We start from the raw sequence: 24,828 nt of genomic DNA on the forward strand, positions 1-24,828 counted from the left end.
ATCCACTAGAGGGAGCTCTACTCTTTCATACTGTGCAGACGTCTTGGATGAGGTGAAAGCACCCACAGTTTACCCCACCACACACCTAATCGATAAACTTCAGTGTGGCACCGTGGTTTGCACACTGCACGATGAACCCGGCAAACTTATACCACGGATTACATCATTTGCGAGCCATTATCTGATACAGTTTTAGCGCTGCAATCCACGAAACCCACAGTGACCTGCGTTGGGAAGTATGGTTAAACAACCCCCAAAAATAAACATTTTGTGTAGAAAGCCTTTAAAATTCAGCAGTGAGGTTGACCCCAGGGCTGTAAAAGTATATGACGGATTCAAGACCCATCAATTGTTGCGAAATCCAATGAGCCCCCCCACCCTCATCCCCCTTCGCTATCCATCGCTGACCAAGTGAAATCTCTACTTCAGCACACCATGCAAGAGGAACGTGTGGGGGGGGGGGGGCGCAATCGTGGGAGTGGCGTTCAGCAAGCAACCCGGGCAGCGGTCGGGCGGGGGGGGTGGAGAGGTGGGCGGTGACTTTTGGGCAGTGTGGGTGGTGGAATCGGTGGGTGGGTGATCTGTAAGAGAGGGTTGGGCCAGGGCGTGGAAGGGGGGGGGGCGTGCGGGGGGGGGGCGTGCGGGCGGGGGGGAGAGGAGGAGGGGGGGGGGCGTGGAAGGGGGGGGGCGTGCGAGTGGGGGGGAGAGGAGGAGAGGGGGGGGGCTTTTCGGAGTCGGCATTCCACGTTGGGGTTGCCACGGTGACGACGACCCAAGCTCTTGGGGTCCCTCTGTCCAATCGTGTTGGAGCGGCAAAGCGCGATCCACTCCAGACCGAAAGGGAAGAAAACGGCGGTGAATAGCGCTTCACAGACAGACAGACATCGCAGCCGCCGCTCATCTCGTGAGTCTTCTCCCCGCGCGGCGTAACGTGGCTACGGTCGGAGCTGAGCTCCGCTGGTTGGCACTGCCAACTCTTTCTCTCCCGACCAGCAGGCGCGCAAACAAATTTCACTCCGGCGGATTGCGGAGCCTCGGATAAAAACCCCCTCCTTCGTTCCCTCCTTCCTCCTCGTCTGCAACAAAAAAATTTGCCGATTCGTCCGATCGGAGCAGCTACCAGCTCACCGGCAGCGCAGTGAAAGGTGAGTTTAAAAACAACGTGATTTGCCCCCTCCTCCCTCCCTCCCTCCCACCCTAGCAACCTCCCTGCCTTGCGGAGTTTCTAGAGAAGCACGGGTGTTTGTCTGTGATATGCCCCGAGTGGTTCTGTGAGCCGAGCGCTGAGCATGATGATGATGATGAGAATGCGGCGCGATGCGGTGGGGAAGCTGCGCGCGTTTGGAGCGCCGAGCGCGGTTCACGGACTTAAAACTGGCAGGTGTAAAATGTGGCGTCTGTATGGTACACGCCTTGCACTGAATGGGGCATTGGTGGTGTTTTGACATACGCAAGTGTATATAACAGCATTATTATTATTACTCGCATATCAAGTTCAACATCAAGGGAATTATCCTGGACTGAAATGCAAAGGATCTGGAATGAAAGGTGGTCAAAAGCTTAACGAGTTCTTGAACTCATATTGGCTCGAAGTTTATCGTGGCAATCTGTGGTTGTTTAAAAAAGGGACACATGTGTTTTTTTTCTAGAAGCTGCCCTACCGTGTTACAACCAGTTGCTGCAGTATTCACTGTCGTTAAGGAACGATCACTTCCAATGGCGCCCTCTGGAATGCGTCGCAGCTAAATTCATTTGCGTTTCAACAACGCGCAAGACGCGCACGACCCACGCAATCTGGAATAAGAAACTTAATTTTGTTAAAAGGGCCCAAGAATTCATCACTCGCGGTCCAGTTGGTCTTCGATGAAAGCTAAAATGTAGCCACGCTGACGGCAAAACTGAGTTGCTAACCTTAAACTGTTGTTTATTTGGCTGATGGTCTGTTTCAGTGCGCTCGTCTGAAGGGGTCACTACCTGCCAATATGAGTGGCAGGCAATAATGCCTTCGTTCAAGTGGACCCACTCCTAGGCATGCCAGAGCAGTCTTTGTGGTACCACCTCCTGGTAGCGTACGGTTCATTTTGTTGCGATTTTGTGCACAGAACGACTCAAAAGCTGTTCGTCAGTGATGTGGTGTCGCGTGGACGTTTCGATTTTGCTTAACGTGTTTTTTTTTATTTTCAATCATTGTTAGAATTTCTTTGAAAGTTACTCTGACACAACATTAAATGCCGTCTGACAGTTTGCAAAATCCATAATACAGTTTTTTTGGGTTAGATCGCGTGAATATAAATGTGTCGTTAAACCCGCCACCACCCGACGCAGCCAATTAGTAAGGTTTGTTACGTAAACAGAACATGCCAATTCGTTACTAGTACAGTACACCGGTATGTTGCAGAATAAAGCAAAAACATTTACAATCGGGCAACAGCCTGATGAGGCTAGTTGTAATTACTGGCGAAAAGTCGTATTCAGATTGTAAATGTTGTGGCTTTGCTCTCCAACACACCGGTTAGTACTATACTCGTAACGAATTGGCACGTGGCAAACCCCTTACTAATTGGCTGTGTCGGGTGGTGGCAGGTTTAACGACACATTTATATATTTATGCGATCTAACCCACAAAAACACCAGTATTATGGATGATATTGGTCGCGAAAGCAGACGTGTTAAACCAGTTTGCAGAATGCTTGGAAGAACTAAACTGACCTCAAGCCTTTAAATTTAGAAGCTGATCCATTTATAGACACCCCACTAAATAATAAGGGATAGAGGTGAGTTCCGATATAAACATTTGGGGTTATGGATTTTTAAGGAATATTTTTATTTTCAGATTATTTCCACGATGCATGAATCTAAATATATATTGGTGCTTGCACTAGCGATGTCACCCGATGCCACGTCCCACCACTATTGCCAGGAAAAGCACATCCATTCCATCATACTCGTGAGATCACTTCCAGTTTTCGGATCGGACTAAAACAAACAAAAACATCATCGGATTGTACAAATGTTCTCATGTAGTATGTCGGAATTTTAGATATATTTGCTAAATCAGAAAATTTGGAGCACATCTATTCATAGGGAGACGGATAAAACAGTTTTGTTTTGAAGCATCTCCATAATCTCCCACCAATCTCAAATCACTTTTAATTTTTTCTAAAAACTCTCCCCCCGAGGACATGCAAACATCGCTTTCCCAATATGGAAGCGATGGTTTTCAATATTGGACCCAGTAAGAGGCTCATTAGGAATCGGTGGGGGTGTTGATAAATGAATCGCCCAGCATTGTTCCACCATTGATGTGGATTTGCATGGCTTTAAACAGAGGGCTCTATAGGACTTTTCGCGTGAGTGCCACCCACTGGTGAACAGTGGGTCACTCATGTTTGCTGTCGGATGTTTTAGTCGGCAGCTAGCACCTGCACAGAATTAATTCGACAAATCACAATTAACATTGGCTGTGTGAGAAATGCGTGCTAATGGACTAGGTGACATCCTCACTTAATTTTCTTTTACAGCAGAAGACGATCACAGCACGAATGTAGAGAACATACATATATGCCCTGGTCTGTTTGCTCAGAATCCCCAACCTTTATTGTTGCGTGTGAAAAAAATATGGTGCACATGCATTGCTGCCACTCGCTGATAAATATACTTCAAATGAGAAGAACATTTTAAATGCAATTGTTGTCTAGTAGCATCCTTTACAGATTGCATTGGCAATTTCAGTGATTTTTTTTCTCGTGTGCATGGCATGATAGGGTTTTGCATTATGTATTTATCCAACCGCTGAATTTATTTCAGCTTCTTTATGCACCGGGATGCCTTGAATTGAATTATGAGCAATGTCTGCCGTGTTTAGCTGCACAAATTTATGCAGTCATAGTTTCCAAATGTATTTTATGTACGCTATATTAATTAGCAGCCCTTTATCAATACGCCACTGGATGAAAGCCGAATGGCGTGTAGGTTAAGGTAGAGAGAGCCCTGTAATTTCTTACCAGCAGTGGCATGAGCAAAAGAGCTTCCACGGATTAGCACGGTTGGCTACATGCAGTGCTAAAGAAGTTCAACATACATAAACCAGAGGGTACTCTAGAGAGCCCTTGTGGAGGGTGTTTTGGCCTACTTTCCCATGCTGATGTATGTATGTTGAACTTCTTTCGCACCGTATGTAGCCAACCTTGCTAATCAGAGGTGCGGTGGAAAGGACAATAAACTAAACACAGTGTGCTGACCATTACATCATGGCAGCATTGTCGTATATACTTTGGTATAATGTTTATATTTTAATTCCCCAGGGGGATTTACTTTATTCATGAATCAAATCAAAGTGTCTTCTTGCTCAAACCGCATTTGGGGTAGATCGCGGTATAAATTCCGCATTTACTCTGGCGAAGGCCAATCTCTCCAAAGGACAGCCACTGCCTGGGTTTCAATTCCTAATACACGTGTTCTTTATATGCGATGTTACCTTGGTGCAATGTGGACGTTTTCAGTCGATGGGTGTACAACATCGCCATCGTAGTCCGCAGAACGTGCGGTTCTGTGAACCGTACTCGGGCAGGTGGCTGAGTCCACAAACGTCATCATCGATGACGCTGGTGGACTCAGTGTCAACGTGCTGTACAGTTCTCCTGCAATGCCCGGCCAGTGTTTCGGCATCTGTCGATCATACGAGTCCCTTGGACGGCAGACTGGGCTATTTATGAATGTGATTTTGCCACAGTCAAAATGCAATTATGGGCGCCTTACTTGTCAGCGGCACTATACGTATTCATACTTTTAGACGTAAAATCTAAGGGCCTTTGCTTCAGTCTGGCACGTAGCCCTTGGCTCTTTTGCATCTGACGAGAAAACCCCATCTTGATAGATTAAAAGTGTGGGCCAGAAAATCATAAATTTCAAACAACACCGCAGCGAAGACGCATGTACAGAGCACACACAGGCTCTGTGCATTACGCAAAAATGTCATCCTTTTGTCGTAGGTTACCATCACATATGTGGTTTTCAAAGGCAGACTTTGCAGCAGTCTTCTTCTTCATATGGCTGATGTATATTGAGAGCAACAACTACAATTCCACAATCAGGTGGTCAAGCCAGATAAATGCGTCACGAACAGCGGAGTGTATAATCGCTGTGATGTCTCCTTCGTATTTGTGGATCGGACATTGCATCATTATATGTTGTACGGTCTGTTCGGGATGACTACAGTCGCACACTGGAGAGTTTTTATGTTCCTATTTGTGCATCAAGTACTGTATATGCATCTGCCATGGTTCGTGCAGTGGATGTGGTTTATGGTGGACCTTGAGCTTCATGGCAGATAAAACCCAGGGATCTTCTACGTTGGCTCAATGCTCACTGCATCGCTCCCTTTTTACTGCAGCAGTGAGCATTGACTGTATTGCACTGGTGAGTTCTAATAAGAATTAAACCGGTGTGCAGTTGTCTCTGTATCACTGCTCCCTGTCAGTCCCTGATTGCAGAACCACCGCTAGCCGGCTCTGTGAGCTGGCTGGGGGAGCGATGCCCATTCCCGCCGGCGATGCACGTCTCGAATATAGCGCTGCGCTACAATTGCTGGAGTTTGCAGAATGTTGCAAAGATCCTCATGCGTACGACACGCTCACCGGCGATGGAGCGAGAGAGCCTGTAGGGTGGTAGTAAGCGAGTAGGTATGCTGAGCTGTTATAGAATTCGAGCGTTATCATCAGTCTTGATCAATTCACTGCCAGATGAAGGTCTGCCCAAGCTGCCACCATCGCTCACAGCTCTGTGGTGTAACGATCCACGTAGCACCTTTTTCATTGCTCAATCTCCTTGGTCGACGTCCTCTCGGGCACGTTCCTCATACCCATGGGCTATTTCTGATTTACTGCGGTGTTCTCTCGCATTCAAAACTTTCTCTGTTTCGGTAACTAGCCAAACACCTCAATGCAGGACCCTCCTCATAGGGAGTCTTGTGGCTCGCTCAGGTTTCCCTCGGTAAATACCGTAGCTGCACTAGATAAATACATCCACGTGTCTGGAGAATTCCTGCACTACTGCTGTGCAAATTTAAATAAATGAGGTTTAATTTGAATGCCTATGGTATGATGGTTTATGTGCACAAGGTTGAAGTAATGAAATAATTTGACCTTTGCTCCAAAAATTTGGCTTAGCAGTCCCGGTGCTAATAATCTGCTTTACAATTAAAATAGCCCAGTGTATGATGCAGACTCAATTTAAATTATGGTACCATGAAGTCTCCATGGGCTTCCCACGGTATTGTACAAACTGGTGAGTGGTGGGGATCAGGTGATGCTATGACTGGTGAATGGTGAGTGTCCGGTTGTCATCTCGCTTCAGGTGTCGTGTGACCGTCATATCACCTCGCCCATCCGCAGGATGGGCTGCCTTCGAGTGTGATGGCCGATGGTCAACAACAGTGACAGAGTGACCCACCAAGGAACTTGAATGCTTTCGAGGAGATGGAGAGATTGAATAATTTCGTTTCGGAGGTGCTATTGGTGGATTACTACATCACAGAAGTCGTGTGAGATGCCAACGGCTTGGTGGGGGGAGGGATTGATCATTGCTGTTGACGATGATGACGATGACTGCGAAAACGGTATCGCCTAATACGTGGGAAGTTTAAGCTGTGGTGGGAGAGTTTGGGGCTCTGCCAATCCCCGCTCGTGCCAACGACTGCGTCCGCCTGCTCACCAATGGTAGGCTTGCTCCCTCACTTGCTTTATTAACTATTTTACTAAACAATTTTTTAAAATCTATTTTAGCAGGCAAGGCCCACTGAGCTGTTTAGCTCTTTTTCAAAAGTGACCTTGCCACAAATGATGATAGCTCAACGAAGTGGCTGATCACGTTTAAATTTATAGCAGCTTAATCATCTAAATACATGTTTCACCTTGTGGGGAAATGGTTGAAATTTCAGAGGTGACTATTTTTACATTGATTTCAATGTATTGTGATGCTAAAACCAATAGAAAGCAAGCAAATTCCACTACCAGATACTCATATATTGAGCATATCCCCATTTATGGTTATCAAATTGTGGGAAATCAAATGTCAGATGAACTGAACCCTGCCATGGAAATGTGGAATTGCAATTCAGATTTGTGAAAAAATGCGATCTTTGTGGTAAAAACTAAAAAAACATTCGTATTAACATTATATGGAACAAACTGGAGATTGTATATTCAATAATGGCCAAATTCATCATCAACCATTATCAATCCACTGTGGATGAAGCTGATATGGAATTCTTTAATTTATTTTGCTTTTTTCTTCTTCTTTATACCACTTCCTTCATGTGACTTTGTTCTTTTAATTTGGTGAAAAAACCGCCGAAATTTCAGACTTGACGCTATTTTCACATTGCAAGACTGGTGACTGAGCGGCAGCCACGGAATGCATCGTGTCCTCCAGGGGACGTCCACCTGGCAGGCGGTGCAATTAAAACCGGCTCGTTTGCAAACGTGGTAGTCGGATTTTTATATCGCGGAACCGTGAGGGATGGCGAGGGCTTCAGAAAATCTTTGATGGTTATTCCCTTCACCATTTATCTTCATGATTGTTTTGTCTCCTCTACATTTGTGTTATTTACGTGGTCATTGGTAGAAACGATTTAAAATCTAGCTTTGCTCTTGTGGTTGATTGGCCTTGAAATTGGCCATTTCTTGATCTTCATGAATCTATATATATAAAATCGTGAGTGTCTGTCTGTGTGTGTGTGTGTGTATCCCCGGACCATACGCACTTTCATTGGACGCCGGTTGCCCCTGCCAACGGCTAGCGACGCCTTCGCCGCTTTCATTGGACGGCGGTTGCCCCTGGCAACGGCTAGCGACGCCTTCGCCAAGGGCTGCAGTTTCATTGGACGGCGGTTGCCCCTGCCAACGGCTAGCCACGCCTTCGCCACTTTCATAGGCTCCGTAATTAATTAAATAATAGCCATTACACAGTATTGTTCGAGCGCTAGGGGGGGGGGGGGGGGAAGGAACGCCACCCGTACCCTGCCTCTGCCGGGTGGACAATTTTGGCGAGGCCGCAGGCTCTGCACGCTACTAGGCCTCGACACCCACCACGCCACTCTGAGGTAAATTCATCAAAGTTTTTACTACTCTTCACTCCACCCCCACCACAATGTGTGCAATTTATATTACTTTTAAACCCAACGCGCCAACAATCGATTACTTAAATGTTCACTGTACAAATAGTCATTAAGCTGGGTCAGCGTACTGCCAGTCTATCATGTAGACTGTAGCCTGCTTATTAAACTCGGTGAGCGTACTGCCACTCTATCATGTACACTCTAGCCTGCTTATGAAGCTGAGTGCGTGTACTGCCAGTCTATAATGTGGACTGTAGCCTGGTTATTATAATCGATTCTTTATATGTTCTTTGTACAAATAGTCATTAAGCTGGTTGAGCGACCCCAGTTCGATTCCAACTCACGCCCACCACCGCTGACGATTATTTGAAACGGACCTGGGCCTCCCCTAGGTCGACTCAGCCTCAAACGCGTAACTGCTGTCGTGTGTGAACATCGTCACTGGGGAGACAAAGGCGGCCGGCCATCGTGGATCCAAGTCCCGGGCGAAGCCGGGTCATGTGTATGTGTGTATGTGTTTATGTGTATGTCTGTGTGTCTCTATGTATGTGTGTATATATGTGTGTGTATGTCTTTGTGTGTATGTGTGTGTGTATGCATGTGGGTTTTTTTGTATGTCTTTATGTGTATGTCTGCGTGTCTGTATGTATGTGTGTATGTACGTGTGTGCATGTGTTTGTGTGCATGTATGTGTGTGTATGTATGTGTGTGTATGTGTTTCTGTGTATGTATGCGTGTGTATGTATGTGTGTTATGTGTGTGTCTGTGTGTCTGCATGTATGTGTGTGTGTATTGTGTATGTGTTTGTGTGTATGTATGTGTGTGTTTGTGTGTATGTGTTTGTCTCTGTGTATGTATGTGTGTGTATGTGTTTGTGTGTATGTGTGTGTATGTATGTGTATGTGTTTGTATGTGTTTGTGTGTTTACGCTCGCATTACACAAATGTGTTGCAGGTCTAAGGCGTTCCTCACGCAGCATCGCCGCGTTATTATTTCAGTCGTTTACTGCCGTACGCACCCTGAAAGTCGTGTGTGTCTGCAGCAAGCGCGTGTATGTGTACCTATGGACGCGCGCGCGTGTGTTGTGTAGGGGGAACGGTAGTGTAGTGCTTAGCGTGCTATCTGTGTCTGTGTGTGTGTGTCTGTGTGTGTGCGTGTGTGGTGTGTGGGGAACGGTAGTGTAGTGCTTAGCGTGCTATCTGTGTCTGTGTGTGTGTGTCTGTGTGTGTGCGTGTGTGGTGTGTGGGGAACGGTAGTGTAGTGCTTAGCGTGCTGTCTGTGTGTGTGTGTGTCTGTCTGTGTCTGTCTGTGTGTGTCTGCGTGTGTCTGTGTGTGTCTGTGTGTGTGTTTGTGCGTGTATGGTGTGTGAGGAGCGGTGGGTGTAGTGCTTAACGCTACGCTGCGCTACCAACCCGGCGAACCGAGTTCGATTCCCGCTCACGGCCACCACCGGTGACGATTATTTGAACCTCCCCTAGGTCGACTCAGCCTCAAACGAGTAACTGGTGTGGCGTATTAACATCGGCACTGGGGAGACAAAGGCGGCCGGGCGTGGTGGATCCAAGTCCCGGGCGAAACCGGGTCATGTGTATGTGTGTATGTGTTTATGTGTATGTCTGTGTGTCTGTATGCATGTGTGTATGTATGTGTGTGTATGTGTTTGTGTGTATGTCTGTGTGTGTATGTATGTGGGTTTTTTTGTATGTGTTTATGTCTATGTCTGTGTGTCTGTATGTATGTGTGTATGTACGTCTGTTTATGTGTTTGTGTGTATGTATGTGTGTGTGTATGTATGTGTGTCCATAATCAACGTTTTTGGGTTTAGATCGCGTTATTTATAAATGTGTCGTAACCCTCCACCACCCGACACGGCCAATCAGTAAAAATGTGTCACGTTGACAAAGACAAATAGTTCACTGCTTTAGCCCACCGGTGTGTTGAAGCCACAACATTTACAATTTGAGTACGACGTTTCGCTGGTAATTGCAACCAGCATCATGGCGAAACGAGTAACTGCTGTGGCGTATTAACATCGCCACTGGGGAGACAAAGGCGGCCGGCCGTGGTGGATACAAGTCCCGGGCGAAGCCGGGTAGTACAGCTAGTAGGTTATACACGTGTGTTAAGAGACCTGTGGTTCTGAAATTCAAATCAGCTTTGCCTCCCTTTTTGAACACACGAATTATTGAGGCGTCGTGTAAACATTCAGTTAGTGTTCCGACCATCCAACAGGTTGTCTCAGTTATTTAATGATGCTCAAGGTTATTTTCTACGGTTATGGGAAGCTTTTCATTGTTCATATTGGGACACGGAAAATCATTCTCTTCGTCTGCAAAGTTTTTTTTGCCATATATGATGATTTTTTGCTGGAAATATCCACGTATAATTGCTCCATAAGCTTTATGATTTCTTCTCTATCATTCTTTCTTCAGGCCCTAGACGAGCTCCTTGTTTTTGTTTTAAATTCTAACCGACGTGCACTACTGCAAACGTATATAATAAAGACAGGTAATTTCTATTCTCATAAGGTAGCAAAATATGAATTATTAAAGAATATAACATGGGCACAAGGCGCATTAGGAATATTTGTTCTTTGACTGGAGCGAGAGTGCAGTATTTGAAAAATTATGCAAAATAAACAGACTGCTACAGCAGACGGCAGCTGTTTGTTAATGACTTCATGCGCAAGCCATCATTTAACTGTTATGAATGTATATAAAGCTCATCGTGGAGGAAAATACACGACATAATTATTATATGTCCAAGCATGAAAATTGCTCTTGAATTATAATAATTACATTCATAAATGTTTTTTTTTAAATATAACACAACATTTTAATGACCATAATTGATAACGGGTGAACAAAAATGAAATGTGATCTATTGACATTTCTCCCGCCACCTGCTATTGAGATGGAGTAAGTTGGTTAATGATTGCCACACAATGATCTGTTTGTTCAATTTAACTTCAAAACGGCGGAGCCGCGCCACATTTATATGCCGGGAAAACCGTGCCATGTGACAGAGCCCCGCAATGTCGCTCAGTCACAAGCCCGCGGGCCCCCTGCTGTTACCGACTCTATTTCTGCGACGGTAGATACAATAAGGAGAAGAATAAAAAAGACACGCTCAAAACATTTTAAATTGTGTGCGACGTTCGCACGGGGAAGCTGAAGCTTCCAGAGCTTCTACGAGAGTGATGTCTCTGACGCCTGCTTTATTATTTTTTTATTTGTCTTTGAGACAACAGGATTGGTGTTTGCTGCTGTTGGTATCGTTGGGAATAACAACATTGCGAGTAGAGCCTGCGGGGCTGCACAGTGGTGTCCAAACTCGTGGACTCGAGATGAAAATGAAGAGGTCATCACGGCCACAGTCATTCATGCTCTCTCTTCGCACCGGTCTCTTAGAAATAAAAACCTCGGTAAATATCTGCCATCTGCGGCAATGTGAAAAGTTTTTCCTCTCATTTTATTTTCGCGACCCAAACAAACGTTTTCCTCCATACAGAGCGCTGCTTATTTTGTTTACCTCTGGGGGACGAATGGCTGAGTAGACATCTGACGAAGGGGTAATCACGTGAATGAAGGGGTAATCACGTTAATATTTAAAAGCGGAAGAAAAAAAATGAAGTAACGATTGAAATTTTTCGAGAAAAATTCGCCGCATCCGTACGTTTCCGCTCACCCTTTTGAGATGTGCCAATACGGGCATTCCGTGTGAAGGGATTGTTATTTTTTTTAAGTGGCTTGAAACCCACGAGTCACTCCCTTTAGCTCACACACACATAATATATTTTCTATTGTTCTGGCACACTTCCATAACACGGGAAGAGACATCACAGCGGGCAACAAATGCATTTTTTACATCTTTTGTATAGAAATGCACAAACTGCGTAGGCAAACCACGTCACGTGGCAAATGTAAAACAAGTGGATGGAAGATGATGTACCTGATAAATAAATGTGTTCATTTGAATGCCTAAAGAAAACCTTACATATATTATAAATGTGTGTTTTTCACGTGACACATTTTTCAATTTCATGAAAATAATCATTGGGATGCTACAACATTCTAGAAAAAAAACTGAAGCTTTTGTTTGTTTAACACAATGTAAGTCTTTTATTGCTGGCACTGCTATCATTTGGTCAGTCAATGTCTTTTCAACAACTGACAGACTAAAAAAAATAATTGTCGCCTTTACCAAAGGAAATGCACATTCTCTCATTTGGTTATTTTAATCGTGGCATTTGCTAATGCCTTTAAAAAAATTGCCAGACGATTATAGTTACAGAGTACAGTAGTCAGAATCATACTGTCAGTGCAGACTTTGCTGCGATGTGCACATACCCAAACAAACACCCCTGGCAGGTGTTAAATAACGCTTCAAGAACTGCCACCAGTGTGGGTGTATTGTCACAATTTGAAAGTTTAAGATGTAAGAATTTTGTTGTTTTGCTTTCAGAAGCTTATGCTTCATGGCCAACACGTGCTGAAGATCTTCTTGGTTATTTCGGTAAAGTCACGTAGAAGGGAAGTAATAAAATAATACAAATAAAACAGAATAAAATAATTCTCACGACGTTTCGGCTACAACGCAAGCAGCTGTCTTCAGGTGAAGAATGAGACACTGCCAAGCTTGGAGCTTATATATAAGCTGGGTTGGAGGTGGAAGAAGAGCGCCTTAACAAAAGAATGTGCATATCAAGATGAATTTAGCATATTCATGGGAAATGCGTAGGAGGTGGGCGGGGGGGTTTTAAAGTCATATTATGCCCATGCATTATGCAGGATCAGCAGCACCAAAGGGAGGGGGCAGGGGGTAGCATTAACAAAGGGAGGGAATGTTAATAGTATGTACAAGCAATGAAACATGTCAATGGGAGATCAGTGGCAGGAGACCCGCAGCGGAGCAAATAATGCATTCCCTGTGGAGAACACAAGATACACAGTTAATGCCAGTGAGTGGACTGCGGTCTGAAAGTCACTTTAAACGTGAACAACAATCAGTTAAGATCCGAAATGGTTTATTACGTCCTTCCAATGATTGCTGAGCCAGAATCCATCTTCTCGGTTGAAATTGTCTCTGTGTTTGTATATGTGGATCGCCGCATGAACAATTGACAACTAGATAGATGGTACAGTAGTTTGTGTAACTCTTACAGTATGTCAAAGGGCACCATGGTGGCGAGATGTTAACACTCTCACCTGGTTTGCAAGAGTTCGTGGGTTAGATCCAGACACCTGTATATTTGGAGTTTGCATGTTCTCCCCGTGGTCGCATGGATTTTTCTCCGGGTCCTTCGGTTTAAACCTCCACATTTATAAACATGCATTCAGAGTATTTGGCTGCTATAAATTTTCACGTGATGAGCCACTTCGTTGAGCTATAATTTGTGGCCAGGTCATTTCTGAAAACGAGCTATATAGCTCAGTGGGTCTTACCTGGTTAAATAAAAATAGTTTAATGGTTTCGTTTTAAAAGGACAAGCACAAAGTGTCTCCAGGCGCAAAGGAATGTGAGCGGGGCTCGCCTTTAGCAGCTCTGATTCAGTGCGGAAAATTCCACGTTTCTATGACAGGGGCCAGATTATCCCGATATGCCAGTCAAACGATGCAGAGAGATAATGTAGCGTGGCCCGTTGAGATGTTTTGCTCAATGGACCCTATCCTGTGGACATAAATAAATAAAAACTACACCACCAGAGATGTCCATCTATTTTGCTCATTAAGTTGCTTTTTTTCAATTGAGGATGCATAAGCAGATTAACTTCCACAGTTTTTCAAAGAGCGGTTCACGAGCAATTTCAAACATTTGAAAATGCAAATTGGATGAAGGATAAATAAATTGGTGAGCGATGGTTCGTATGAACAAAATTGCATTGCAGTAATTTCCTCAGCTATAATTTAATTACAACCTTAAAAAAACGTCACATTATTTTCTAAAATCAATCTTAGCGCAATATGTTGCATTTGATTAATTGTAATCGCTATTTCCTCATGACTAATAATTTCGCCTGTTCGCTATTACCTCAATTTATCGAGTCTCCGCAGACATTTTCGTTTCAACAATTCAAGCTGAGTTGGTGAAGAGCTTCCATTTGGCCGGAATTCTAAATTAGAATACAATCTCTTGGAATTGTCCGCAGTGTTTGTAATGCGAGCGTTCCATTTTGCAGGATTTGCGATGCAAAGCTGTTGTAACTTGTGGAACACTCAAGCATTTTCATTGGGTTCACCGGTTGAGCCAGTGGGACGTATGAGCTCTGACTTCACAACTCATTCATGCAAGTGCTGTATTTACAGACAACAAATCCTAATCCGTGACACACTCGTCCATTATCCATCGTATTCGTTACACCTCCAAAAGGTGTGTTTGTTGCTCGCGTTTGGGGCCTTTAGGCCTGTGATGCAGCAAGCATAATAAAAAAAAGATAAATCCTAACACCTCTGCCCCCATTTAATTGTCAATGGATTTGTTTGTATTCTTCGTTGCCACGATTAAGGCTCATTCAATTGAGATAACGAAATGTATCGTGTTATTTTCCATCTCATTTGTATTGCTTCTCGAATGTTTCCCTCGTCTAAATCCTTAACAATAACAGTGGATTATAATTTGTAAGTCATCTGCATAATTTTCAAATAATCAATTTGCGTGCAAATTACGGTGAGCATAAAGATCGATTTTAGTTGATGAAAAGGGTACATTGTTACGTGTGGCTTTCTGGATTCATATGAATGTTGTTAAGTAAAAATGTTTTATTTCGTATAAAGAACTGAAACAAAAATACTGTGTTCTTTTACAAAACGTTTTTTGTAACATTACTCAACAGTCTTTTAAATGTCAATCCTTTCTATGTGTGCGATGTGTTGTGGAGATAAGCTGTCAGAGAATTGAGTTAAATTTGAATCCAGACAGCCGAAGTGTGATTTAACCACAATCTCAAGCGTAGATACATAACGGTCTCTGCCCAGTCACCAATAATTGTACCTAAAAACAATGCTTCTGAAATTTGCTTAATCACTTATTGTTCCTTTTCTAAAATCTGCAAATGTAACACTTTTGGTTTTTATCGACATTTGAGTCAAAAACAGTGTGTGCTTAGAATAGAAATGTTGTGCTCATTGAAGTGACTTCAGAAGTAGTTCTGTGACCATCATTTTCCTGGGCCATTCTCTGACACAGGGGTAGTGGCACTGCTCGTTGAGAGAGTTTTGTTGTGAAATTGTCTTTGTCTAGGGGTACAACACGACAAAGCACGATTGGGGTATAATTGGGGGGCATAAGAATATTTTTTAAAATAAGAAAAAAAATAAAAAATAAGAAAGAAAAAAGCTACCTAACCGTCTGTGAGACAATTTGAAAATCCATGCTTATCTTTTCAGAATATTATATTTACTCTGACAAATAGACACATGTAAATTGACTAGATTCATATCATAAGTACCCATATTTGCCTTTGTTGACTCTCAGTGCGATATAATTATTGAATGTGTTAAGCTCATATAATTTTAAGGATTTTTGATTTTTTTCTAGAAATAAAAAAAACCATGACGTATGAGGCATTTCGTCACGTGCGAAATGTGATAGCACGCTTTTTATTATTACCTTACCGATTTAATGGCTGCTAGTTCAAATCTCAGTATCAATTCGGTGAAATGAGCACCACGACCTGATGCGTGATGTGTGTGCTGGGTCTTCGGAGACACTGAGCTCCCAGCTTTGGTAACTTTGAGGTTTCACAATGAGTTCAGGATCGCGATCCTGCCGTGGTGTAACGTATTTGAGTATTTGACTATGAAACATGTCCACATGATAAGCCGCTACGTTGAGCTAACATTTGTGGCCAGGTCACTTCTGAAAAAGAGCTACACAGCTGGAGGTTACCTGGTAAAATAAAAAAAAAATACGGTTAGCGCACCGGGTTTACGATCCAGAGGTTGCTTCTTCAGTTAATTCTCATGGCGATGCAGTTGAAACGATGGTGCAGGTTACCGAAACCTCCCCACCTCTGACCAACCAGCAATATCAATGTGTACAGCACAGTTGATCGGTAGGTCACATGTGGTGAGGTAAGGTTTGGATACTCCGCAGACATTTAGCCAATGTGGTAGAGAAAGCAATATACCTGCTTGGAGGGGCTCTCTGGAACGCCCTCTTATGCTCGCTGAGCTCCATTGGCTTCCAGTTGCCGAACGGATACATTATCAGGTTGCACTCATTACACACAAAATGCTCGCCACAAATGAACCACAATACCTTACTAATCTCGTCAAGCAGCATAAACCATCGCGTGAACTCCGGTCATCCTCGCAGAGGCTTTTGGCTGGCCATCAAACAAAGACGGTCACCGCATCGCGCGCTTTCAGATGTGCTTCTGCAGCCGTCTGGAACGCTCTCCCTTCTAATATTAGGAAGCCACTGGAGCTATGCACTTTTAAATATAGATACAAAGCTCATTTCTTAAGAACTGTTTTTTATGTTTAGTTTGTGCGTCCTTCACTCCCAACCTCCGATCAGCACGGTTGGCTACGTACGCTGCAAAAGAAGTTCAACATACACACAGACATAATGGAGACCTCTGCCAGCATTGGCGTGTGCAAGCGATTGCAGGGCTGCACCATCACCACGTGTTCATCACAGGATCGCCAAAAGAAATGAGCACTGTCCAGCGTTGATGAGAATAGACGCATCTTGACTGTGTACAGAGAGCCTTGATCTGCATCAAACAAGCTTGTCCGCAAATACTGTTTGGGGCTGTTGATCTTTGCCGTGGCTTTCACTGTGATTTACCAGCACAGGTACTTCATTGTGCGGCCCTCTTCGGACCACTTGGCTCAAAAGGGACACGGGCGCTGACTTGGCAAGCGCTTAAGATGCCCTAGAGTGGTGCGTGCGTGTCTGTTACATCCGCCACTGTTGACAGATGGCACCGAGTATTGATCTCAGCACTCCCGTGTTACAAGTCCTTCTCGTGCATGTCTTTACAGCATTAACTTACTGTGAAGCAAAGTTAATATCGGCATCCATTGCCTACTTAACCAGCTGTGACAAAACTGAAGGGATTCTGAGTGTGCAGGCCACTACGAGCGTGTCGGCTATAATTAAGCGCACTGAGGCAAGAGAGGTATTTTGCTACTTGATTGAAACTGAAAGTCGTGGCGTTGGTCCATTTCTTTTTTCCTTGAATGATTTTAATGTGCAGCGTCTTTGAGGATGCCGCATGTATAACATTGCCATGCACGGGAGCGATCAACAGATGGGGGGTGGGTGGGATGCGTGGTGCGTTCACGTTTGAATGCTCGTTTTTGCGTGTAAATACTAGGCTTCCTGAAATATCGTGTAATTACGCCCACGCCTCTGCTATTTTAATGCCTGGAATGACATTGAGTGGTTTTGCAATTATTAACTTTCACACTTGTTTGAACATTGAATGAACGCTTGCAAAATGTATATTGGTGTATGGTTGCAAACGTGTATCAGGAAATATTTATATATTTATTCCCCTTTGAAAAGCTAAGTTGTTGAAGATTATGGTCGATGACTTTATTATGTTATGCGACACATCCAAAAATTTATGTGGGGATGATTTGGGTTGGGGTTATGGAAATGATGTTAATCTCGAATTCATTATAATCGCATAATCTCTCATTTAATGTATTTGTCATCATCACGATCCATTGGCAAATAGCCCCATAGGTGTCCACTGCGCATTTCGTCATTTGTTTCCACTTTCCTCTGTCTTGTGCCAATATGTTGAAGTAGTGCCACATCTCTCTGGCACCAATCTCTTATGATGTCGTTGTCAAGCCATTCTCTGTTAGGTCTTCCTCTCTTTCTGGTTCCTTCCACTTTGAATGTTTATGTTGTTGTCCATTCTACAAATGTGTCTAAACAGTGCCAGTTTCCTTCTCATCACTGCCTGCATCATCAGGTCGTCTTCTTCTTCTGTGCGCAACCTTTATATTACTTCTACGTTGGTCACTCTTTTGGTCCAGCTTAGATGCAGAATCCTTCTTCAGCAATACATTTCGAGTACCAATATCTTATATTTGCCAGTGATGAGAGACAAAGTCATGAGAGATACAGCCATTTTAGATAATGTGATGCAAGATAGTGATGAGATAAAGTGATGAGAGAAAGTGGTGAGATAAAGAGGTGTGTTATTATATTTTTCACGTTGTTAATACCTTATTTATGTATTTATTTCAGGTAATTTCGTAGGTCAATATCATAAACCGCAAAATTTTCTATTCACAAGCGTCTCCGGAAAGTATCCCTCGCGCATAACGAGGGAATGGGTTTATCGCAGTTAGTCAATCGGCAGGTGGTCGCGTGTGGCGGTGGAGGGTGTGGGTACTCATGCCTCTTCTAAGATGTCCGGACCAGTGTGGAAGAGGAGGCCATATCACCCTCTCAAGAAGGGGGTACTCTCCAGTGCTCTCTCTCTCTCTCGTGCAGGCCCTTGCAGAAGCAGTGGGGTGAACAAGACATTTCACGGCCGCACCTTTGCCTTTGCTGATTCGTATAATTGTGCCAGGTGGCACCAGGAAGGACACTGGACTCACGGTGAGAAGGTTGTGAGTTCAAAGCTTGGTTGGGGGGAGGGGGGGTCAACACAGCCAGTCATATCTTCAGTGTTGATAAAATGAGGCCCGCTCTGTGGGAAGTGGTCACCCTGTGGAGGGACTGGTCCGTGCCAGAGGCACGCGATTTACGGCCACGGGTGGAAGAAGATCACCCAGCCACACGCATTTGAGGATGGGAACCACGTTCACATGAATTTTGCCCTTATTTATTATAAACACATCACAATATGTTCTCTCTGTGTATAAAAAAATATCCAAAGAGTTTAACACCAACATAATGTTTTTTTTATGATAGCATTTAAATAAAATAACATAACCATGCACGTTGCTGATAGGGAGGCTGTTTGAAAAAAATAGCTGGAGTGAATGCGAGCCATTTGAACTATTCCTGTCTTATCTCTTCTTAATGGATACCACTATCCCTGCAACGTGTGTAACATTTCAATTGCAATCTTGCGGGCTGCCTGCGTTGCAATCAGTTGTAGACGCAAAGCCTCCGAAACATTATTTTACAACTTGTCATGAGCAAATGATGACTTTTTTGAAAACTGAAAATAAAGCTAACATTTGCTTGGGCAATGGCCATTAGAAAAATGGGCCACTAAAGAGAAATGCAAACACGGAGAGTATTTGTTTTCTGATTTAAGAATTGTTTTGTTTACATGAATGATTTTGCTGTTGTTGATAAAGTATGATTGTGCTAATGAAGCCTCTCTGTAGGAATTGTTTTCTTGGGATTCGTATTAGGTGTCGTACATGGCGGATTCACTGCCACAGTCAGTGGTTTCCGTTATATTCGCCGCAGTTTAACAAGATTAATCGTATTCGATCAAATCGCGACCATGCATCGCAAAAATGTATCGATTCATCAGGGCAATGAATCGTTACATCTCGAGTAAAGGGTAAAGATACGACCCCGTAATTGCTTGCTCAACGACACCGCTGGTGGAATGGCCTCTGCTATAGAGTGAACTATTAAATTAATTTTGGTCTACTCTTCCAGGTTGACCAGACGTGTTGGAAGAGCTGAACCCCCTTAGTATCCGGTGTTTATATATAATACGTAAGTAATTTGAACAATTGCATGCAAATAGCAGTATCTAATGCAACGTTTAATGAGTAATGTCTTGGACCAGGGGTCGGCAACCAAAATAACAACGGCCATTTTTGTTCGAATTGGTTGCGAGCCGCAATGCACGTGGTGAATACGAGACCCTGTTCCTTACTAAATGACGTCACGAGGCAGTCCTTGAAGAGTCGCACGCGCAGCTCCGGAGCCACAGGTTGCCAACCCCTGTCTTGGATGGAGCTAAATGGAAGGCCATGATCGCTTTGAGAAAGGACATGGCACACAGAGAGAGAGAGAGAAATATAAACGTGTAAATGTACCGATCGAATACACTAATATATAAGATGCATCTTCACGATCCATGCTCTATCCACTTCTGGATGAAGGCGACCCCCAAGCTGCCGCCATCGCCCACGCCATGGAACGTTCCACCTAAGCTTCTGCACATGAGCTGATGTTATTGCTCCATATCCGCTGTGGACGTCCCATCGGGGATGTTCTCTGCGTAGGCTGCCATGCCAGCGTTTGTCTTGATCCTCCGACGCATGATCCATTCCAGCAGCGTCTCCTGCCCAATCCCACTTGACTTTTTTTTTATACACTGTCTCCGACTTGGGTAGGGTACTATAAAATGCGTGCATTCCTCTTTAGAAACGTGGACATTTGACAAAGAAAATGGAACAAAAGCGGTAAAGTGCACAAAGAAACCCAGAGAGGTGCACGCGTGGAATAACTCCGAGAGCTTGGTGGTAGAATACACGAAATACGTTACGTTTATTCCTGCTATTTATTTGGCTAAGCAAGAAAACGTGTATCGTGAAGGTGATGTGGCTTTATTGGTCCGCGATGCGTCTACGGGCTGCTTTGAGTTGTTCGGCAACATGTCGGACGTTTCGCTCTCCCACATGCCGGCAGCTTCTTCTGGGAATTGGACAAGCTGGCAGCGCGCGGTACAACCGGAAAACGAACGTCAGAGAGCTGTGCGGCGTGTCCGTGAAACACTCTGTCGTGCGGTACAGCCTTGTGATTACTTCAACAAAGGCGTTGGACCATATCCATGAGAGAGAACATAAAACTAAGACACCCGTCAACAACTCTGCCTGAAAAGAAAACAAATATATGTCATTGGCGACATTTCGGACTTGAGGTATTATTTCTGTTAATTGTGCTTCTGCGCCGCTGCCAATGCAACAGCATCATCAAATAATGTATCCACGATAGGATTGTTGTGTTACTGTTCTCTTCTTGCGTATAGCAATATGTTACAAGAGTTAGATGCCAATGTCGAGGTCGGCTAGCCATGGCTCGAGAGGGCTTCGGGAGAGAATTGGTGTAGTTTTTGCCTTTCCTCTAATGAAGGAGCGCGGGCTGTGGAGATTTACGGTCGATAGGTTGCATGACCACAGTCGCACGACCCTGGCTTGTCTTCTAAGTATCTCTGTGTATATGGGCCTCTTCCGGTTTACTATATGGCCCCCTAGTTTGGGTTGTTGCATGGCCACAGTGTTACTGTGGGAAGGGCACAGCAAGTGCAGTCACTGGCTCCTTGCCCCCTCCTCCTCCCCCTCACACCCCACCCCTCACGGCTGTTGTTGGTTCACTCCTGACCCCCCCCCCCCCCTGCTGTATTAGCAGCTAAATTAGACCACACACGTGGCCGGGAACAGATGGCTAATTTGCCAGCGTACCCCTTTTGTCATTGATGCCATTGCAGGCAGGGCTCTGCTGTCGCGTTCATTAATGTGGGGACTTTATTTCATTATTGTGCTTTGGGGTGCATGCGTGCTTAATAACCAACAAACATACGTGTTATAATACATTTTAAATATATAATGTCTATTTTTTTAAGTTTCGTTGTTTGCGATTTGTCTTCGAGGGGTGTGTCATGCAATGGGTTCATCGTCAATGTGTTTTTTTAATGCAGATCGCCGTGTGAGTAAAATTTGTGTCATATACCCTCCTCCACCCAACGCAGCCAATAGATAACGTTGTCATGTGATGAACACACGTGCCAATTTATAACTGCTTCAGCAGCAACACCGCTGTGTTGGAAAGCGATCCACGCAACATTTAAGAATTTGGGTACAATGTAATCTGCCCCCCCCCCCAAAAAAAAATCTGCGATTAACCATAATATTTGTCGCGAAAGCCTACGTGTTAAAATTTAAGGGTGGGTTCATCCAAGGTCTCAACATTAGTGCGGTGACATTCGACAACGAATTACATCTGGGGCTATCAAAAATAACCAAAGCTGTTTCTCAAAAATAACGGAGTAAAAGCGCAAACGGGGGAGGGGGGGGGGGCGGAAGATGTTCATCCCAGCTCAGGATCATCATTTGGCGGAACCACAGTGTCTTAGGGCAGTCACCAGAGATGTGTTGAGTGATGGGTCTAATATAGTGTGTGTGTGGTGGTGGGGGGATGTCCTTGGAGGCCACGACAGTGCGTCTGTCTTTCAGCCGCATTATCTCTAATCACTCAGGGGGGCCAGGGCTGGCCCCAGACCTTGCAGTGTTCGCCTTATCAAGGCCATGGCTACCCAGCATCACAAAAACGTCGAGCTTATGCCCCCCCAACCTCCAGATCATTCGGCCCGTTTGAAATCTAGTGACACGCCAACATTTAAAATAGCCGCATTGGTTTTTATTTTAATTGTGCTTTTATCTATGCACTATATTTGCTTAATAATGGTTGAGGCTCGCAAGGGATTGTGGTCATTTCCCGTGGGCGCTGTTACGCCTGTGAACGTCGTTCACATTCGCGTGAGTTGTTTGAGGAAAACGACAGGCAACAAAAATGGAAGGATAGCTGTAAATCTGCATGTGTGTCACGCATAGATAATGTTTCGGGGTTGTTGGCATTAATGCAGAGCTGAAGATGAAAAGTTACACTGGTCGTGGATTTCATGCAAGGCTAACACGCCGGCTGCTGCTGCTGTCGCATTGACACACGCGCATATTTAACAGGTACACAATGCAAATTGACACACATTGTATGCAATGCATTGACACACGTGCATATTTAACAGGTACACAATGCAAATTGACACACATTGTATGCAATGCATTGACACACGTGCATATTTAACAAGTACACAATGCAAATTGACACACATTGTACGCAATGCATTGACACACGCGCATATTTAACAGGTATACAATGCAAATTGACACGTTGTGCAATGAATAAACCTTTTCCTTTGTGAAGGACATGCTGAAATGGCAAGATATATATCGGCAGTTAGGCTATGCAAATTTACTCAAACCTACCTCATGCATTTTTTTGTTATAAAATCAAATGAAATGCATGTACTTATGCCTTTTTAAAGGTCTCGTTGTCTTTAATTTTTGAAATCTGTGCAGTTCACATACAAGACCACCCCGTTTGCCCGTTCACTGTGCAAGCACCATTCACACAGGTGGTACATTTTTCTAAACAATGTTGTCGTCGTTGAATAGACGCAAAGTGGCTGGGAAGGGTCTTATACCTCCCCGCGGTAGCATTGCCATGGCGTTTCACAACTGGTCAAAAAGAAAACCCAAAAACCAGCCCAGCGGCTCTACAGCGGAGGGTAAGTAGTGTAGTTCACAATCATACGGTTGCGAGGTTCAATTCCTGGTTCGGGAGCGGTGGGGGGGGGGTCAACTGGGCCCGTTTATCCATCTGTGCTCAAGAAGACGAGTTATTGTGTCGCTTTGTGGAGAAATCAAAAGCAGTTGGGTCCTATGGAGAAAGACTTGTCACTGTCATGGGAATGAGGACATTCTCACGACTGGTTCAGGGCTGTAAGTGAGAGATAAGCGTTGCCCCGGTGCTCATTTAAGTGATGTCCTATCCCTTGTAAATGTGGTCCGTCTCATTAATTCCTCCACCCACCCATGTTGATGACTCACCGTCTACTAGGCTGGTTGTTTTGCCTCAATCGTACCGTGTTCAAGCACCGCACTGCCTGTCTAAACACTTCTTAATCCTGCTTCTCTCCTCACACAGTTCCACTTATCCGAGCTCCTATACCACTTTACAATTCAAGGTATTTTTTGTTTGTCTATTACAGCTTCAACCGTGCTGTTTATTTCTGGCCACTTCGCATTTCCTTTGCTTCTGTGCTCGGAAAGGGTCTCTTTTTTTTGTTTTGCTTAAAGCTACTCCAGTTTTATTTTCCATGCAATACTATTCATCAATTAATTCACCAAACAACTCCCATGAAAAGTCATTGCACTCAATGAAGCTTCCTAGGATTAATAAAGGGCCCCTGTTATAAATAATACATGAACACATAATTTATAGTCATTTGTAAAGCCACTACTGGATGGGAACTTCCTCATGCCATGTTGCTCAAGGGAGTTGTTTGAACATATTTCACCACCACGGCCAACATTGGTAATGTTGGCCATTGCTGGGAATCGAACCCAGGCCACCGGGTAGTACACTAACCAATATGCTATTTGGGTGTTGATTGACCATGCTTCACCACACTGGTCAGTGTGGATTTGGTTGAAAGGGTTGGTCCAGAACTGGCTCAAATATCACTCACCACGGGTGTTAGCTACGGACAGGTAATCAAACCCAGATAATCAGACTTATTGAGCAGTGCGCTGACAACTTTATAGTAGTACGGTATGAAGGGTCAGGTGCAGCCCTGCAAGCACTTGCTCACACCACTGCTGACAGAAGGGCCTCCACGAAAGGGAGCCCTCAAAAGCCTCTCCAAAGTGCACATTTATGAGTTGTCATAGTAGCCTTGGCCAGGATATTAACCCAGCGCCTCTGAAATCCTGGGATCAAACCTGATGATGGTTTATTGAATGAAAGGTTTTCATGCACAGTGACAGTCTAATCATAGTCACGGAGGATGTCACAACATCACAGTTTTGATTTAAAGCTTTCGTGACTGCAGGGATTCATATTCTTGGTTCTTTCAGTAAAGTCACGTGACTTTACTGAAAGAACCAATAATATAACATCACAGTTATTAAAACTGTTTCCCCTTGCCCCCCTCCCAACCTGCTTGAAGTATACAAACGAGCATCACGTAATTATCAATCATGCCCTTA

General features: G+C 44.3%; 1 protein-coding gene across 4 annotated transcripts in view; it reads left to right on the forward strand.

The window, feature by feature from the left end:
• The first annotated feature begins 799 nt into the window (after positions 1-799).
• Positions 800-24,828, forward strand: part of LOC133351440 (SH3 and multiple ankyrin repeat domains protein 3-like) — a 631,852-nt gene continuing 607,823 nt past the window's right edge. For 2 of the 4 annotated variants that reach the window (XM_061566655.1, XM_061566657.1), the window contains exon 1: positions 800-1,145. The gene's annotated coding sequence lies outside the window, so the exon portion shown is untranslated. The remainder of the gene's footprint in view (positions 1,146-24,828) is intronic. The other 2 variants (XM_061566654.1, XM_061566656.1) reach the window with 2 other exon arrangements.

Source organism: Lethenteron reissneri, chromosome 37 (assembly GCF_015708825.2).
Source record: "Lethenteron reissneri isolate LAM-NWPU_2019-01 chromosome 37, ASM1570882v1, whole genome shotgun sequence".
Taxonomy (NCBI): Eukaryota; Metazoa; Chordata; class Hyperoartia; order Petromyzontiformes; family Petromyzontidae; genus Lethenteron; species Lethenteron reissneri.